Source organism: Diabrotica virgifera, chromosome 4 (assembly GCF_917563875.1).
Source record: "Diabrotica virgifera virgifera chromosome 4, PGI_DIABVI_V3a".
In the NCBI taxonomy this organism is placed as follows: domain Eukaryota; kingdom Metazoa; phylum Arthropoda; class Insecta; order Coleoptera; family Chrysomelidae; genus Diabrotica; species Diabrotica virgifera.
In genome coordinates this window covers 110,435,573-110,456,217 of record NC_065446.1, presented here as the reverse complement: position 1 = coordinate 110,456,217, position 20,645 = coordinate 110,435,573, and the positions used below count along the sequence as shown (strand labels likewise).

General features: G+C 32.0%; 1 long non-coding RNA gene across 2 annotated transcripts; it reads left to right on the top strand.

Annotated features, from left to right (window-relative positions):
- Positions 1–917: 917 nt before the first annotated feature.
- On the top strand, positions 918–4,199 carry LOC126883880 (uncharacterized). Of its 2 annotated transcripts, XR_007697732.1 has the most exons (3): positions 918–1,760; positions 2,318–2,475; positions 4,025–4,199. It is a non-coding gene; the product is annotated as an uncharacterized LOC126883880 (long non-coding RNA). The 2 variants fall into 2 exon arrangements; XR_007697731.1 differs by lacking the exon at positions 918–1,760 and having other exon boundaries at positions 1,777–2,475.
- Positions 4,200–20,645: the final 16,446 nt, after the last annotated feature.

Genomic DNA, 20,645 nt, shown 5'->3' with positions numbered 1-20,645 from the left:
GCATGGAACCGGAAGCTGCCGATGCAATTGAATTAAAAAGGAATGCTATTTTTTCCGTATTGTTTTTAAAATTATTTAGTGAGGCTTTAGCAAAATTTGCTTCTATATTATTCTGAAAGAGTTGCCAATTTGCCCGTAAATCATTCCACTTAGTCGTGGGATTAATTAGAGTTGACGAATAATTTGTCTGAATTTCAATAGTAATTGGGAAATGATCTGAACCCAGAGTATCCAATGTTACTTCCCATGATATTTTATCAGCTAGATGAGGATATATGATTGTTAAGTCCACTAGGAGACATTCGGGTAGGCGTACCATCATTTAGAGTTACTAAATCAAAATTGTCCATGGCTTCTACTAAAATTTTCCCATTCTTATCATCTAGAATTGGATCCCATGAGCTGTGGTGAGCATTAAAATCACCACAGAAAATGGTAGAGACAGCAAATTGTTCAAACAGATTAGACCAATCCTCTTTGCTTACTTTTATGTCTGGCGGTTTATAAATTGATACAATATTTACTTCTAATTTAGGAATATGAACTGCGCATACTTCTATACGAGAATTAAAGTTGTAATTAATAGGTATTTTTGTAAAGTTAAATTGTTTAGTGATGTAAATGCCAACACCTCCATAACCATCATTCCTCAATTTTTGTATAGAGTTATAGCCTTTTAGACGGAAATCGTAACCCGGTTTTAGCCATATTTCTGATAAGACTAAGATATTACAGTACGTCGTATTTAAAAAATGTAATAAACTCGCTTGATTCGACAAAAGAGATCTACAATTCCATTGTAGGATTCGAACTATGTTTTTATTGATTTGTTCTGTCATTTTGGGTTATATTATAATTGCTATTTTCTAATATTACATCTTCACTATTGCTCACTTTATCAAATATTGAATTAATAAAACTAATAATATTATTATCATTTACCGATTTTGGATTTTTTATTGTGTCTATGACGAAAGTAGATATTTGGCTAATTATTTTCTCTTTGAATGTCATAAATTCGTCACGGTAAGGGTTTGGTAGAATTGAAGTGTGAGGACGATCTATTCTTTGCTTTGGCACCGGCAAAATGGTAGGAGTCAAAGTTGGAGAAACTGGAGGAGAACTGTATTTTCGTCGTTTCTTACTCTGTGTGGAATCTTGTGCATATGAACTGGTTCGATTAGTTTTAGGATTAGATAATAAATAACTGGATTCATTGTTTGTAGAAGTGGGAAGTTCAGGGAAGTTTTCTAAGTTATTAAATATGGCGAATCTATTGTTGGTAGCTACCCTAACAACACACAACATTCCAGGAATGTACTACCAAAGTTCTATCAATATTTGAATGTCCTGGACATTTAGGGAACATTCGGTGAACATCTGACTAAATTATTCCTGGAATGTTACCATAAGACATTCTGTGAACATACTACCAATGTTCCTATATGTTCATTTACAAATTCACGGCGCATGTATTTGTGCATGGTGCTTAGAGAGGGCATCACGTGACTAAAAACGACCAATGACCTCACTTCAGACTTCGGTGCTTCGGCCATCTTGGCATGCATCTTGGCCTTGGCCACCTTGCCGTGACGCCGTGCGTGATCGTTGTTTGTTTTTATTTGTGCTTTTTAAGAATATTTTTTTAATTCGGATACTTTTATAATAACTTTAATAGTATTATTAATATAGTGCATAAAATTAGTTGGGAGTAGCAGAAGCAATGTAGATAAAAAATCTGCAGGAATAATGTTTCAAAGGTTAGTATATGCAAATATGTAAACAAAGGCATGCCCCTACTTCAGAAAATATCCAGTTATTATTTTAATAATTGCGAATAAGCCACAAACTTGCTTATTCCTACCTAAAATAGTAAATAGAGATAATAACAAACGGATTATTTGTAAAATTAAATTTTTTTTTGCGTTTTTGCTAATGTATGCGTTTATAAACAGGATGGTAGACCACACACTATAATAGTACCAACTAATGAATACACAGTATGAATAGTATAGTCGGTTCGCTAAACTTAGTCTCAGACACAACTGGCTAGTGATTTTAGTAAATAATTTTGACAATTTCGTAAAATTGGCAAAAAAATAATAACTAAATAGTTAGTAATTTTGGCAAAAATGGCCAAAAACAAAAAAATTACCTACTAAAATCACTAGCCAGTTGTGGCTAGGGAAACGACTATACTAATAAACAATTTCTAAGCTGCTTTTTATAATATTTTGTGAGTTCATTAATCATATTTTTTATTTAAAACTAAAATTTGTTAATAATGCTCAGTAATGCATATATTTTGTATTTTTAGCTTTCCAGAAGATCCTGCGAAGAAGGCATGAAGTATTGATCAGATTTGTTAATAGAGCAGTATGTTCAAAACATTTTTTAGAAAAAGATATTGACAGAACTTCACTTTCAACTGTTCGTTTGAGAGACTGTGCTGTTCCAATAGCTTATATCACACAGGTAATATGCTTAACCCAATTAATAATACAATTACAATATACAGTTGGAAAAATTAAAGAATAGGGCTTTTCATTTACAGTCATTTGTTTCGAGCTTCTGTCATATGTCGTATAATCCGTGTTGTATTAATATTATACACAGATTATATAACATATGACAGAAGCTCGAAACAAATGACAATCGATGAAAAGCCCTATAGGGCTTTGTTCATTGTCATTTGTTTCAAGCTTCTGTCATGTGTCACATATATTAATATATCTACGTCATACGTCTTTGGTTTGTATCATTGGTTATATCAATAACGTATGACGTAGATATATTAATATTATGTGACACATGACAGAAGCTCGAAACAAATGACTATGAATGAAAAGCCCTATAACCATGAACGATCACATCAATCACTTATTTTGTATAGGGCTTTTCATTCACAGTCATTTGTTTCGAGCTTCTGTCATGTGTCACACAATATTACTACATCTACGTCATAAGTTATTGGCATATACCAATGGTACAAACCAAAGACGTATGACGTAGATATATTAATATTATGTGACACATGACAGAAGCTCGAAACAAATGACAGTCGATGAAAAGCCCTATTTGCTGTCTTTTTCTATAAATCACAAACGTTTGTTATAGAAAAAGATCATCATCATCATTGGCTCGACAGCCCTTTCTGGGTCTTGGCCTGTTCCAGGATTCTTCTCCACTCTGATCTGTTTCGTGCTTTTTTTCTCCAGTTTTTTATTTTTAAGGTTTTTATATCATTTTCTATTTGTTCTAAAATAGAAAAAGATAGCAAATACAAAATAAGTGATTGATGTGATCGTTCATGGGTATAGGGCTTTTCATTCACAGTCATTTGTTTCGAGCTTTTGTCATATGTCACATAATATTAATATATCTACGACATACGTTATTGGTATATACAATAATACATACCAAAGACATATGACGTAGATATATTAATATTATGTGACACATGACAGAAGCTCGAAACAAATGACAATCGATGAAAAGCCCTATTCTTTCATTTTTCCAACTGTAGATACTGTTGCTCTTCATTATCTATTCAATTATTCAATTATTGCGAAGTATATTATACAAGAAAACAGATTAATATTGAATGTAAATAAATAAAAACATCAGAAATAGAAAACAAGAATTAAGTTATAATCTTTAGTTAAAGTAAATAATAAAAACAATAAATATAATAAAACAAAATACTTATTAGTTTGTGAAAAAGCTATTTCTTTGTGGTATTTTTGTAATTATTGTAACTATTTTAATGGGGAAATAAGCCACAATTTACTTGAAAAAATAACTTTATTATGGTTTCTACTTCCACATTGGACGTCGTTGTCAAAATACAAAATGTTTTATTATTTTCTTTATTAAATATTATTTATTATTTATTTGAATATTATTTAATTTATTATTTATTTTATTATTATTATTATTTATGCATATTATTACCTGTAAATATTTCTTCTGATTGTTAATTGTAAAGGATAGAAAAATTACCATTTATTTTATTTTCTTTTAGAATCAGCTGAGAGAAGTGGTCTACAAAAAACCAGGAAGGAAATGGAATATGTGGCTATGAAAGGCAAAAGAAAGGTTTACAAAGCAAATGTGACACATTTTTTTATAGGAATATCAGTAAATTACATTAAAAAAATGTATGAAAAGATTTTTTGCAATAAAAATGTTTATATTTATCAAGGATGTATTATTTGGTATGGCCACATATCGTCAGTGATGTGACAATACCTCCTATCTGTTTTTCATGAGATTTGTAAGATAGACTAAAAACTTGTTTGGACCACCTCCTGTTTTCATATATTTTTTGACTTGTTTTGCAGTAAATTTAACTATCTATTTACTACAAAACAAGCCAGAACTTACGTATGAAAACAGGAGGTGACCTTAAAAAATGTTTTTCGTCTCCTGCAAACCTCATGAAAAAAGATATAGGAGGTATTGTCACATCACTGACGATATATTTCAGAGAATGTTTAAAAAATATACTGTGAATGTTCAAAGAACGTTCGTAGACATTCATGGAATGTTTCAACAAGACATTTAGTCTAAAAAGTATACTGTGAATGTCCAAAGAACATTCATGGAATGTTCCAACATTCATGGAATGTCCCAACAAGACATTCAGTCTAAAAAATATACTGTGAATGTCCAAAGAACATTCGTATACATTCATGGAATGTTCCAACAAGACATTCAGTCTAAAACATATACTGTGAATGTCCAAAGAACATTCGTAGACATTCATGGAATGTTCCAACAGAACATTCTAAGAATATTTAAAATGCTGACACAGCACTTTCCTGGGACTTTCCAGGGACATTCGTGTGCATTTGGGGACATTCCAGGAATGTTTTCAATGTCCTGTGAGTACATTCTAGGAACATTCCTGGAATGTTTTGTGTTATTAGGGTATTTTAGCGTACGAAGGATTATTTTCGAAGGCCATTATTTTTTTATTATTTTATTATTTTTTTAATCTCAAACTGCTTTTTATACACAGGACACTCTCTAGAAATAGAAGGATGCCCACTGTTTTGACAGTGAACACAGAATACCTCATCTGTATCACAACTTAAATCTTTTGAATGATCTTTAGAACATTGTTTACAACGCGGTTTACCCCTGCACTGCGACTGAACGTGGCCAAAGCGCAAGCACTGAAGACACTGAACTACTGGGTGTATATACGGCTCGACAGGAAAATTTACCATGTTAATTTTAACACAATCAGGGATTTTATTACCTGCAAAAGTTAAAACAACAAGCTGTCTCTTTACATATTTGATTTTATTTGTATTATTATCAACTACAGTCGGAAAAATGAAAGAATACCCATGAACGAACATATAAAATACGCTGCATTTTCCTGTCAGCGTGTCACAAAGAAAATTGTCCAGTGCAAGTACATGTAACAATAATTATTACATGTACTTGCGCTGGCCAATTTTTTGTGTGACACGGTGACAGGAAAATACAGCGTGTTTTATATGTTCATTCATGGGTATTCTTTCATTTTTCCTACTGTACTTTCCGTGTTAAACGTTTAACCTCTGTCACTGGACTATTAGATTCTATGGCCTTTAAAATAAAATCTTCCGTAAAAAAGCTATCAACCTCTCTAATTATGCCTTTTTTATGGTTGAAAAATTTAGGAATATATGCAATTAGTTCATTAGAAGTAATAATTTTATGATTAATTAGCGAATTTGCAATATTAAAGGTTTTAAAAATAACTTTGACACGTTTTAAACCGACCGGTTTTATATCAAGAATGTCCCTTTTAAATTCATCTACCTGCTGAAGATAAAAACCTATTCTAACCGGAAAAAGTTTGCCTATGTTTTTATTTGTACTCTCCAAAAAAACACAATAAGGCCCTACATCTCTAGCAGAAAATTTATTACTCAAATCATACGTCCTTTCAACTGTTGTTTCCATATCCGTTGTTTGTTTAGATTCCAAAGCGGGCGGTCCTTCTGGACCGCCCGAATCGTTGATCATATTAAATAATAATAAGTTACCTTACCTTATTTGTGAATTTCTACAAAATAAACAAAGAAACTACTAAAAATGATATCAATTATAAAATAATTAGCCTAATCGCTTGATCGCACCAAAACACTACCTTCTCGAAACAATGTTGATACGAGACTGAATTAAATATATAAAATATTTAACTAAAAGTAGCTTTTCAATTTTTCAAAAATGTTGTATTTTGTGTTCATGTTTTCTATTTGCCAAAATTTTTTACTGATAAATTATTTTTCGTTCTTTATTTGTTACATTGTTACATTTACATACAAAAGTAGTTTTTAATTGTTTTCACAAAATGTTGTATTTTATGTTTGTGTTTTTTTTTTTGTAACAATTATAACTAATAAATTATTTTTCTTTTCTTTATTTGTTACATTTACATACAAAAGCAGTTTTTAATTGTTTCAAAAATGTTGCATGTTGTGGTTGTGTTTTTTTTTGTAAAATTTATTACTAATAAATTATTTTTCTTCATTTATTTGCTACATTGTTACATTGATTACCGGATTGATAATAATAAGTAATCTTAAATTATCATTTTTAAAAAATTGAGTCATGGTTCACTTAAAATTTGGAAAGATTTAGACCCCTAATTAATAATTTGCTCTGAAAATAAAAATATCTCGAAAACTAACAAATTTAGACATAGGGAATATTATACAAAAATTAAAGTACGGTAACGGTACTTTTCGATAGTGACATAAACTTTGATAGTGAAAATTAGGCAACCGAATATCGGAACCATTCAGAGTCAATAAAGGACTACGACAGGGGTGCTGCATATAATAACGCTAATAAAGCTCTCCACCAGTGAAAATCGAAATGGAAAGGAATGGGCATACAGGTGGACGATGATACTTGTTTGTATACCCTCCAATTTGCTGATGATCAAGTAATATGTGCAAATGACAAAGAGGATCTCGAGTACATGACACGAAAATTGAATGAGGAATTTGAAAAATGGGGTTTGATAATGAACATGGAAAAGACGGTGTACTTCTGCGTAGGAAAGGAAACTACTGACCTGCAACTGGAAAACAATAAAACAGTAAAACGATGTGAAAACTGTAAATACCTGGGAATACATTTTAACAAAGAAGGAACGGATGATGCAGAGATAAACAGTGGAATAAATAAAGCTAGAAAATTAATTAAATTTCTGAATGGAATATTATGGAGTACTGAAATAGGAAAACAAAGAAAATTGAGAATATATGACACAATGATTAAAAGCTCACTGCTGTACGGATCTGAAACTTGGCGTCTGAAAGAACATCAAATAAGGAAAATAGAAGCCGCAGAAATGGATGCACTAAGAAGAGCAGCTAGAAAAACGAAACTTGATAGGGTTCGAAACAACACAATTAAGGAAGAAATGGGTCTAAAAGAAACTGTGACCGACTGCATAGATAGAAAACAGCTTATATGGTATGGGCATGTTCAAAGAATGCCAGAAGAAAGACTACCAAAGACAGTAGCAAAATGGATACCATCGGAACACAGGAAACGAGGAAGACCAAAGAAATCGTGGATGGAAGGAGTTCGAAGATCAATGAGCGAACGAGGATTGACAGAGGACGATTGTAATGATAGGACGCGATGGCAATTGGGCATCGGACAACGTCGCAGGACGTTCTAATCCGAATCTATATACATAAAACACAGGGTGTTCTATTTAAAATTACTGAGAAAATAATGTACTTGCGTTTTGACTCTCCCTGTATTCGATATAAAGAAAATTAGCAATATCAACCATTCTTAAAAAATTTCACAATCAACAAAAAAATATGGCACCAATAAACTATTGCTGTTGTGCTTATTTTTATTTATACAGGGAGCTGAACTTGTTGCGATTTTCATAGAAAATTGGTCATAACTTTGTAAATACCCTGTGTAACATAAGACTTTTATATTTTTGTAACGGGGAAGTTAAGAAAATTTGGAATATAAGTACATCCGAAGTACATCAAAAGCCAGGTTAGCTTGGAAAACCCAGTTACCATTCCAAGCAACAACAAAAATGAAGTTGAAGACACCAATATATTTACAGACAAGCAGGCCATCACAATTTGCAAATCTCAAGAGCCTTTCCGTTCCCATATCAATTTTGTTAAGAAAGATACTTTGGAACCATCCATAAATTTGGATCCTTTAACACCACCAAGAGTTAGACTAACTAATAACTCGAACAGTCGATATCTTCTTGCAAGATTAAGGGAACCGGACATCTTAAAGGCAATTAAACTACATCTTGCTTTTCTTCACGATCAGCCTGCTTCTGTATTTTACGACGGATATACCAACACCAGCGTGAAACTCTTTTTGGCTTTCGAAGGACTACCTACTAAGACTGAAGAACTACGAAAAGTTCTTCTAGAATTTTACCATGCCTATGGAATTGGTCCAGATGAAGTGGAAGATGATCTTGCCGCTTATAGGTCCTATATCACTTCGGAAAGAATTATACACCTACAAAAGTCAAGGAGATGTCACCGAAGTTATTATTCCACTGGCTCTCCAAAGCGAAATTTTTAAACAACACGACGTGTTCTGAGGGACTAGAAACCTCTAATTATTTTAGTGATGACAACTTTGTCATGGTTCTGATTAATATTCGTTCTATAAGAAATAGAACTGATGAATTATTTTTGTTTCTGGAGGAATTAGGATTTCCTCCGATAGTTGCGGTTACAGAGCACTGGCTTGAAGTTAACGAGCCTTTTTTGTAGAAAAATATGGCACCCTGATTCTCTCTAGAAATAATGATTTTTTTCTGGTAACAAAATATGACTTTTTATTAAGTGAATCCTTCTTTGAGTTTTCCTTAGTTTATAATAAAAATCTTAATCTTTACATTATTTGCATTTATAGATCACCTGATTCTATCGTGGAACTATTTTTTCAGAACCTGCTAAATTTGTTAGATGACCTGCTTCAAAAAAGCAGAAAAATTCTATGCGGTGATTTTAACATTAATTATGCTGCTGCTAGTGCTACCCAAGTGTCCCTGGCAAACATATTTGAATCGTATGGTCTCTCAATGCACGTTAATTCTCCTACAAGGATTACAAAAACTACATCTACCATAATCGATTATATTGTCTCAGATTTCTCACCCCTTGATGTCTGCTCTACCGTTATTAATGCGGGACTGTCTGATCATGAAGCAGTGTATACGAAGTTTAACATCTTCAGCAAATCCTCCTGAAAAACCCGACGTTTAGGTAGGATTTTTTCCGCCCAGAATTTTCGTAAATTCCAAAATTTATGCTTAACTTCTGAGTGGCAATTTCCTTCTATGGACGTGGACTATAATTTCAGTGTTTTTTTAGATAAGCTTCTCCACATCTTCAATAAGGCATTTCCTTTAATTCCTATTAAGACAAAACATCGGAAACCTTGGGTTACGAAAGGTATTCGCATATCAGCTAAGAATATGCGTTCACTACTATACATCAAGAAATTTACTACCAATGTTGCTGTCACTGAATATATCTTGAAGTACAGGACAACATATCTAAAACTTGTCAGGTCAGCTAAAAAATCCTATTATCAAAATCGTCTGGGAAGCTCTAAAAGTGTTGCAAAAGAAACTTGGTCTATAATAAACGATCTTCGAAATAAAACTCACACAGCTGAGTCATTTTCCCTTCCAAATCCTGAAAGTCTAAACGACTACTTCGTTAATGTGAGGAAAAATATAACATCAACAATTTTGCTGCAACAAGATCCCATTTCCTATCTTCCTAATTCAAGAAAGGTCTCGAATTCATTCTTTTTACGACCAGTCGATAACTCTGAACTGATTCAAATAATCAATAGTATCAAAAGCAAATCATCCTGTAGTACTGATGGACTATCTATAAAAATTTTCTCTAATCTCACAGAAAATGTGTTGGAAATCCTCCTCTCACTAATTAATGATTCCTTCGAAAAAGGTAAATTTCCAGAGTGCCTAAAGACAGCCATTATTATTCCTCTTCATAAGGGTGGCGGAAAATCTGATGCCTGCAACTATAGACCTATTGCCTTACTACCGGTGCTCTCCAAAATTATTGAGAGACTCATTAAAACTCGACTTATGTCCTTTATCGTTGATAACAACATTTTATCACAAAATCAGTTCGACTTTTTAACAAATAAATGTACCACTGATGCCATGTTTTCTGTACTACATGAGGTTTACCAAGCACTAAACAATAATCTTTATACTGCCACTGTTTTCTGCGACTATGCCAAAGATTTTGATTGTGTAAATCACGACATCTTGATTACAAAATTAAATTTCTATGGAATTCGTGGTATTTCTTTGAATTGGTTCCAATCCTACTTGAATAATAGGAAACAACTAGTTAGAGCAAATGATACTAACTCTAGTCTCAAAAATGTTGTATGTGGGGTACCACAAGGTTCAGTATTGGGTCCTCTACTGTTCCTTATCTTTATAAATGACATCACTAATTTAAAAATCAATGGGAAAATTTTTCCTTTTGCTGATGATACCAGTATCACTTGGAGCAACTCAACTATTGCATCTCTTCATGAAACTATAACTTCGGATCTACTGACGATAAAGACCTGGTCTGACTCTAATTTACTCTCTTTTAACGTAAATAAAACAGTAGCATTATCCTATAAAGGAGCTCTTCAACCTTTGCCTCTTAATGACAGCCAGATCAGTACCGTTGATTCTGTAAAATTTCTTGGTATTTTTTAGACAGCAACCTCAAATGGTCCCTTCATATCGATTCGTTAAGTAAGAAACTCGCCTCAGCTTGCTATGCAATAAGATCTGTCTCAAGGGAACTCAATTTAGCATCTTCTAAAATAACATATTTTTCGTTGTTCGAGTCACATCTTCGATATTGTCTTCCTTTTTGGGGTTCTAGTACAGCAGCTCAATTTGATGTCATTTTTAGATTGCAAAAAAAGGGCAATAAGATATCTGTTTGGCCTCAGAAGATCTACATATTGCAGAAGTTACTTCATAGATCACGAAATTTTAACACTTCCATCTTTATATATTCTAGAAACGGTTTGTTTAATTCGTAAACACCTTCATGTCTTTCCATCAAGGCCCAATCTTTGATATTTATTTACCGATTCCATCCACTGAGTTAGTAAAGAAATCTATATTATATTCCGCAAAGAAACTGTACAATCATCTTCCGTTACAACTTAAATCTGCAACATCTTTCCCTAAGTTCCGTAAAATGACAAAAGCCTATCTATCCAAAAGACCATATTATTCAACAGAAGAATTTCTCAATGAATAACTAAGAAAATTGGGTTTCATACGCAGTAGCATAAATTTGTCAGTTCCTTATGTTGTACCTATTTTATTTTATTTGTTGTATGTTCAATTTGCAATTTATATAAATTTTGCAATAAATCGTTTTTTCTTGGCTTTTATATTTTATACTGTACATTATTGACGATTTATCTAATTTTAGTAAATTGTAGTTGTTATTTGTTATTTATATTATGTTTTTCTTTTGACTGTATGTAAGCTTTGTACATAAAATTGTAAAAATTTTCAGTGGCAATAAAGCATATTTCTATTCTATTCTCTAAGATAAAATATAGGGTGTTCCATTTAACAAAAAAACATACGTTTGGTCTGCCACGATGTTATTGAACACCACCCTGTAACATTCTAATTAATTTTAAAATGTGACGATCAAAGTTGGCTACAATTTTTGTTATTAACTTTTATTGCTATCTATTGCTATAGTGGATCTATTGAACTTTACCCCACTACTCAATCACCATGTATGATAGGGTCGTATCCAACTTGGTGCCTATGCATTTTGGATGTATCAAAGTTGCGCGTAAAGTTGGGCGTGTTGATGACAGTTGAGATTTTGGGGTCGACTCCGTTGGAACCAAGATTCTGGTAACAGCTGAATTCGTGCCTTCTAAAATTTTCAAGGCAAACGAATGATAAGTAAAGCAGACTAGGGGGAATATTCTTCTTCTTTAAGTACCGTTCCCAAATTTTTAGGCGTGGGTAGCTTCCATAACAATTTGCCGATATCGTTCTCGATCTTGTGCGGCATGTAACAATTGATCTGCTGATAAGCCAGTCCATTGACGAAGGTTTCGGAGCCATGAATATTTATTTCGACCAATTCCTCTTTTTCCGTCGATCTTTCCATTGAGTATTAACTGCAGCATCCTGTATCTGCTACCTCTCATTATATGCCCCAGATATTCAAGTTTTCTCTTTTTTATCATCTTCATTAAGTCACCTTCGCCTTAACCTACTCTGTTTAAGACTTCTCTGTTTGAAATGCGTTGAGCCCAAGATATTCTGAACATTCTACGATACGACCACATCTCAAAGGCTTCTAATTTGTTCATCATGTTAACCTTCATGATCCAGGTTTCACATCCATATAGTAATACAGGATACACATAACATTTTAGGAACTTGATTCTTAGTTGTAAATTCAGCTGAGAGTTGCTCAGAATAGATCTAAGTTTCATAAATGCTCCTCTTGCAATTTCTATACGAGTTTTAATTTCTTCATCCGGATTTAGTTTCTCGTTTATCCAACCTCTTAGGTATTTAAAATGGTTAACTTTTGTTATTGATTCATCACTGACAATTAGTTGCATAGGGCCGACGTCTTGTTTACTAACCACAAGTAACTTTGTCTTTGTTGCATTTATGTTAAGTCCGTTATTGGAGCATTCTCTAGTGACTCGATCAATAAGGAATTGAAGATCTTCAATATTTTCAGCCATGATCGCGGTGTCGTCTGCATATCTGATGTTGTTAATAGTTTCTCCCCCGATTCGAACTCCACATTGTCCTTCCAAGGCTTCATTAAAAATTATTTCTGAGTATACGTTAAACAAAGTTGGGGATAACACACAACCCTGTCTGACACCTCTTTGAATGCAAATTTTGTCTGTTTCTTTGCCGTCTACCAGAATAGAAGCTTCTTGATTCCAATATAGATGTTGTAAAAGTCTCAGATCTTTATCATCTATTCCAATCATTTCTAGATATTCAAACAACCTATCATGTTGAACTCTATCAAACGCCTTCTCAAAATCTATGAAGCAGACGTAAATTGGTTTCTGTACTTCCCATGATCGTTGAAGTAATGTTAACGTTGAGAACAAAGCTTCCCTTGTTCCCAATCCTTCTCTGAAACCGAATTGTTTGTTTCCCATTGTCTCTTCACATTTCTGCTTGATTCTATTAAGAATTATCTTAAGAAGTAGCTTGAGAGAGTGGCTCATGAGACTAATTAGTCTAAAGTCTTTACATGATGATGTATTAGGTTTTTTTGGGAGTGGAATAAATGTAGACTCCAACCATATATGTGGCATCATTCCAGTCTCGTATATATGGTTATAAATGTTTGTTAATTGTGAGACATTATCGTCATCCAGAAGTTTGAGCCAGTCTGATGGTATTTGATCAGGGCCTGGAGATTTCCCATTTTTGCTCTGTTTGATGGCTTTCTCTACTTCCGCTTTTAAAATACTAGGACCAGTATTCGTATACTTTGTGGTGTTAAGTGGTGGCCTCGTATCCAGGAAGAGCTCTTTTATATAGTTAGTCCATTATTCCCTTTTTTCATCCAAGTCGAGAACTATGTTACCTTTGGAGTTTCTCATAAAGTGAGGAGTTCTTTTTCTCTGAGTGTAGGTAATTTCTTTAAGCTTTTTATGTATATTAAACTCGTCATGTTTTCTTTTTAGTTCTTCCATTTCACGAAATCTTTGTTCCATCCAGTCCTCTTTTGCTCGCTTAACCTCGTATCTTATTTGTCGATATATCTCTCTATACCGAATCTCGTCTTTGTTTTTCCAATTTCTTCTTTGTTGAATAAGGTCTAATATTTTATCGGTCATCCAATCCTTTTTCTTTATTGGGTCTTTTTCTGGTTTCAAAACTTCGTTTGCTATGGTGACCATGGCGGAATTCATGATATCTAGATTTTGACCGATATTTTCTTGTTCAGATCTTTCTAACTGTTTTTTAATCTCACGATTTATCTTATTTCCGAACTCATTTGCTATTACGGCATTTCTTAGGAGTCGAGTATTAGATTTCTTCTGCTTTGTGGGGGCTTTTATTCTTTTTAGTTTTAGTTTGAATCCAGCACAGAGCAGATTATGGTTAGTTGCTGCGTCTGCACTTGGGTATGTTTTTGCAGATGTAATACTGTGTCTAAACCTTCTATTAATGATAATGTAGTCAATTTGATTTCTGACTATCTTTCCCTCTTGATCAGCTGGAGATTTCCAGGTACATAGTCGTTTTATCTTATAGGGGGAATCTAAGATTACATAAATATTCATTTTTTTTTAATTTTTTTTTGTTTAGTGTATTTTTTTAATTATCTACAGAAACCGAATGTTATTAGATAATATAAATAAAAACACGAATTTTGCTACCTAATGTTTTCCTTAGTGTATATTTATGTAAATGTCTCGAGAGCCTGCTCTGTCTGTTTGGCGAGGTGAACGAACCTCTTCGTCCAAAAAATCCATCGGAACTTAAAAATATCCGATTTGTTGTTGTCAGTAGGTTAGTGGACCAACGTTTACATACTTTGTCTATTCAGTTCCTTTCCTTGGGCTCAGGCGACTGACTCTGAGTAATGTTGATATAAATGATATGGGTACATACGGTTTCTATATAATTATAGGTGCAGGTAGGTAGATGAATGGATATCACCGTGATGTTGTATGGGTGTATTAAGGCATCGAAAAAATTATCTGAAAGTACATCTACCTATTTAGAGAACGTGTATATGTATGTAAGGTAGAGGTGTAGAGATGGGTCGATTCGACAAATGTACTGATTCACACACCACATACCGGCCTTTTAACTGTTTAAAATATGTCTCTTGTCACTAAGGCCAAAATAGGTAGTAGAGAACACGGTCTACATACGGAGACCAATGAAAATGAATATTTCTTGGTAGATTTTGCTAAAGAAAGGGGACTTTAATAAAAATAATAATAATAAAAAGTACGTACCACCAACGAAAAAACATTTATAAGGGAACGTGGAGACCTGCGGACGGCCGTACAGTCAACCCCATGTTTTAATTGAGAAAAACGAAGAAAACTGCATAACAAATGTGAGAACATAGGTATAGAGAACGCGATATGGACTCAGACCACTTTTTGGTGGGAATATGGATGAGACAATACCAAATCTTCGAACTAAAAAGAAATTAAAATACGAAAGGAACAAGCCAACCCTTTCGGCCCTGATGGTGGCAATTGCGAAGCCTATAATTCCGCACAGATATCTGTGATACGACTTATTTAATTTTAATGTAAATCTAATAGAGGGCGTCTACAGTTCATATAATATAAAGATGATTTATACGTATTTAAGGCATTTGGAATGTAAACAGGTTTTGTTGTTCTACTTGAAGTAATTGCGGACGAACGAGATCCTTTTTTTCTTGGTAAGTATTTGTTGTTTTGTTCTAATATTGTTATTGCATTGAAAAAATCTTCATGTAGCTGTTGGTATTTACTAACTAACATTATGAAAAGTTGATTTAAACATAAATTGTAATTGTTACTGCATTTGCTAATCTTTGGTATGGTCCTATAAAAGGCGTACGCAAATGCCACCAGTAGGTGTTAACAGTTACAAAGTCGATTAAAAAGATTATAATTTATGACAAGATTTTTAACAATGAATTCTTTTTAGATGAGATTCCTACAATTGTATTTTACGAAAAAGGGAAAACTGAAGTTGATGCGACGTTTGCCCAAGTAGAAGAAGCATTAGCTGCCCTGAATGACGTCTGTTCTGATATACAAGATGATGGATATCCAGATTATGAGGGGGCTAATCTATCAACATTAGATGAGGATGAAGTAGCATTAGAAAAAGAAGAAATTCCTCAAAAGACTAAAAAAGTAACAAATAATGACACAGTTGTACCTCCAAATGGTACTTTTGATCAATCAAGTGAAAAAAATTTTAGTTATGATGAAAGTGGTACATAGTTCAAAAGAGCCGGTTTCCCTACATATTGTAATGCGAATTATTATTTTCCGAGAATAAGACTTTATTGGGCTCTACCTACACAATTCCGTTTGATTAACGATACTGGTATGTCCCGAAATCGATTTGAAAGTTTACATATCTCAGATGTCAACATCAACAAAAATACCAACGATTAGCTTTGGAAAGTAAGGAAAATAATTACCAGCTTTAAAAACGTTGCGAAAAATTAATGCGTGAAGAAACTAACTGCATAGATGGGACAATAAATGCCATTCAAGGAATAATTTTCTCTAAAACGATATATTAGAGGCAAGCCAAATCCTTGGAGCATAAAAAGTCTTTAATTTTTGTGGTGAATCAGAGAAATATTATAAAAGACACAAATTGTTTTAAAAATTATCATACAAGTCGCCAATAAAACATAATATATTTTTATAAATGCTTTTTCTGTAGTAAACTATTATAAACTATTATACAGTATGTCCCTGTAAGTTGTATCCATATGGAAAACTTTTTTATTATTAATTTTATGAAAAAAAGTTATTCTTTATAAAAAGCTCTGCATGGTCCAAAACCTAAGAATTAACCATCAAATATCAAATTTTTTGAATATTATACGAGGTATGTCAAAAAGTTTGAATTTCACTCAAGAGTAGAGTAGCTTTATTTTTCGTAATATTGGAAATTGCTATTATGAAAAGTTGTTTGGAATTAAAAACTATATTCTAGTATGCAATTACATCCTTCTAATTGAAAAAAAAAATTTTTTTTTTTGAGAAATTATGGATAACTATCATTATTTTTTCAGTTATTTCAATTCTGATAACTCTTTTATTATTAATTTTACGAAAAAAAGTGATTCTTAATCAAAAGTTCTGGATGGTCTAAAACTTAAAATACAACCATCTTATATCAAATTTTATCAATTTTATACGAAGGTAGGTATGTCAAAAAGATAAATTTAAATCAAAAGTAAAGTACCTTTATAGTTCAGAATATTTCAATTAGAAGGATGTAATTACATACTGAAACATAGTTTTTAATTCTAAATAGCTTTTCATAATAACAATTTTCGATATTGTGAAAAATAAACGTATTTTACTCTTGAGCGAAATTCATATTTTTTGAGATACCTCGTATAAAATTAATAAAATTTGACAAAAGATGGTTGTATTTTAGATTTTAGACCATGCAGAACTTTTTATTAAGAATCACGTTTTTTCGTAAAATTAGTCATTAAAGAGGTATCTGAAATAAAATAACTGAAAATAATGTTAGTTATCCACAATTTAAAAAAAAATTTTCAATTAGAAGGATGTAGTTGCATATTAGAATACAGTTTTTAATTCCAAACAACTTTTCATAATAGCAATTTCCAATATTGTGAAAGATAAAGCTAGTAGTGATGTAACGAATGTCATTCTTTTAACATTCGCGAATGCGAATGCGAATATCTGCTACTGACATTCGCGAATGAGGATGCGAATGCGAATGTCCAGTTTTTTTTAATATGTTTCTATTTTTGTAATGTTTCCTAAATTTTTAATGAAAAGTTAATTGATATTTAGTGTAAATCAATCTGAATCTTCAGCTTTATTACATAATACCAAATAATAAACAAAAGTGAAGGCTTATAATGTGATTATACAAGGTTAAGTTCTATCTATCTATTGCCCTTCATTTGTCCAAAGTTGAACGTAGGCCTCCCCCTTACTTTTCCACTCTTCTCGGTTCAGTGCTAATGCTGTCGATCTGGTCGCTGCGTATCTCTTTAGGTTATTCGACCATCTCGTCTGTGGTCTGCCCCTCCTCTTTTGTAGTCCCAAGGTCTCCAGTGAGTTATCGCTTCATTCCATCTTCCGTCTCTTTGTCTGCTGTTGTGTCCTGCATATTTCCATTTAAGAGTAGCTGCATGTTTGAGGTTAAGTTACCTTTTCTTAATAAAAAAAGATGAGAAGTGAATAGATTTTGATTTTATTAACCTAATATTATCTTAAAATTATTTTTTTTCTGGTTTTCAGATTCGCAAAACATTTGCACAAATTTCGCGAATTCGGATGCGAATGCGAATATGCAAAAACTTGCGAATATTCGCGAATGCGAATGCGAATACGAATATTCGTTACATCACTAAAAGCTAGTTTACGCTTGAGTGAAATTCAAACTTTTTGACATACCTCGTATAATATTCAAGAAATTTGATATTTCATGGTTAAATCTTAGGTTTTGGACCATGCAGAGCTTTTTATAAAGAATAACTTTTTTTCGTAAAATTTATAATAAAAAAGTTTTCCATATGGATACAACTTACAGGGACATACTGTATGTATATAATTTTGTTTATTTATGCCGTAATAACCTCTTGGTGGCAGTTGCTACCAATTTGTAAAATTAAAAGTGGGGGGGGGGCAAAAATTTTATAAAAAATATTTTCATATTAATTAGGTGTTCAATTAAATAAAATACCAACAGAAAAATTTTATCTTTGAAAAAACTAATTCAGGGCTGAAAGGGAATAAGATTGCAGGCAGAAAGTGAGCATACGTTGTATGGACAAATTATTAACAACAATTTAAAGAGCATAGTGGATGTTCTTTAAATACAGGGTGAGTCATGAGGAACTGTACATACTCCTACCTCGCATAGAGGCCCCTATGGGGAATAACAAATGACCATTAAAAAGTGTCTGCTCCCATTGTTTAATAATATACAGGGCGAGTTTCGCATTTTGACAGAAATTTGTATTCGTCATAACTTTTGAACGGTCAGATCGATGTATCTCTTTTTTTGGTCAATCGTTACACTATTGCCACCTAATCAACTGATTTATTCAAACTAGAAAAAAATCAGGTCCGGCTTTAAAAAAATTAGTTTGTTTGGGTCTTAGAAAAAATTTCACCCTGTATAAGCTTTTTGAAAACTCTAATATAAATTTTACAAATTAGACAAATAGGCAATTAAAATAACATATTTATTTTTTTCCGCACACGATTGCTTAATTTTTTATAAAAAAATCAAATTTGATTATGAATTAAAAGTTTGGTAATTGAACCATAGATTTAACAAAATTAACTTTTATTACCAAAATTAATTTTTTTTTTTTGAACAAATATTTAATTTATGTTACCACCAATCAACTGATTTATTCAAACAAGAAAAAAATCAGGCCCGGATTTAAAAAATAAGTTCGTTTGGGGCTTAGAAAAAATTTCACCCTGTATACGCTTTTTGAAAACTCTAATATGATTTTTACAAATTAGACAAATAGTCAATTAAAATGGCATATTTATTTTTTTTCCCACACGATTACTTAAGTTTTTATAAAAAAAATCAAATTTGACTATGAATAATTAAAAGTTTGGTAAAGTGAACCATAGATTTAAAAAAAAATAACTTTTATTACAAAATATGAATTTTTTTTGAACATATATTTAATTTATGTTATCACCCAATCAACTGATTTATTCAAACTAGAAAAAAATCACGCCGGGATTTAAAAAATTAGTTTGTTTGGGTCTTAGAAAAATAGGCAATTAAAATGGCTTATTTATTTTTTCCCCACACGATTACTTATTTTTTTATTAAAAAATCAAATTTGACTATGCATAAAAAGTTTGGCAAAGTTTTTGCATAGATTTACAAAAATTAATTTACAAAAACAACGTTTTTCTTAAAATTAAAAGTTTTACCATTTTTTTTTTTCTATAACACGTCTAGATCTAAAACTTCCCATAATACTTCTTTTGGACTCTATAGTTTAACATAGACGTGATCGAATTGATAAATTTTAAATTTTTCCACCTAATTTTTACGATTTACAAGTTTGCAACTTTTACAAGAAGAAGACTGAAAGTCTACAACAATTTTCATAGTCATCACAATGGTAAGAGGTATGTGCTGTAAAAATTTCAGAAAAAAAATATTAAAATGGAACAGAGTTGTAGCGAGTTAAACCGTGAGTTCATTTTTTTTTTCATTTTTAGGTTAAAATTCCGATTTGGCAAATTTGATTTTTTAATAAAAAATTAAGTAATCGTGTGGGGAAAAAAATAAATATGCCATTTTAATTGCCTATTTGTCTTATTTGTAAAATTCATATTTGAGTTTTCAAAAAGCGTATACAGGGTGAAATTTTTTCTAAGACTAAAACGAACTAATTTTTTAAATCCGGACCTGATTTTTCTGTAGTTTTAATAAATCAGTTGATTTAGTTGTAACATAAATTACTTATTTGTGCAACAAAAAATTAATTATTGTAATAAAAGTTATTTTTTTTTAAATCTATGGTTCACTTTACCAAACTTTTAATTCATAGTGAAATTTGATTTTTTTATAAAAAATTAAGTAATCGTGTGCGGAAAAAAATAAATATGCCATTTTAATTGCCTATTTGTCTAATTTGTAAAATTCATATTAGAGTTTTCAAAAAGCGTATACAGGGTGAAATTTTTTCTAAGACCCAAACGAACTAATTTTTTTAAAGCCGGACCTGATTTTTTCTAGTTTGAATAAATTAGTTGATTAGGTTGTAATAGTGTAACGATTGGCCAAAATAAGATACACATCGACCTGACCGTTCAAAAATTAT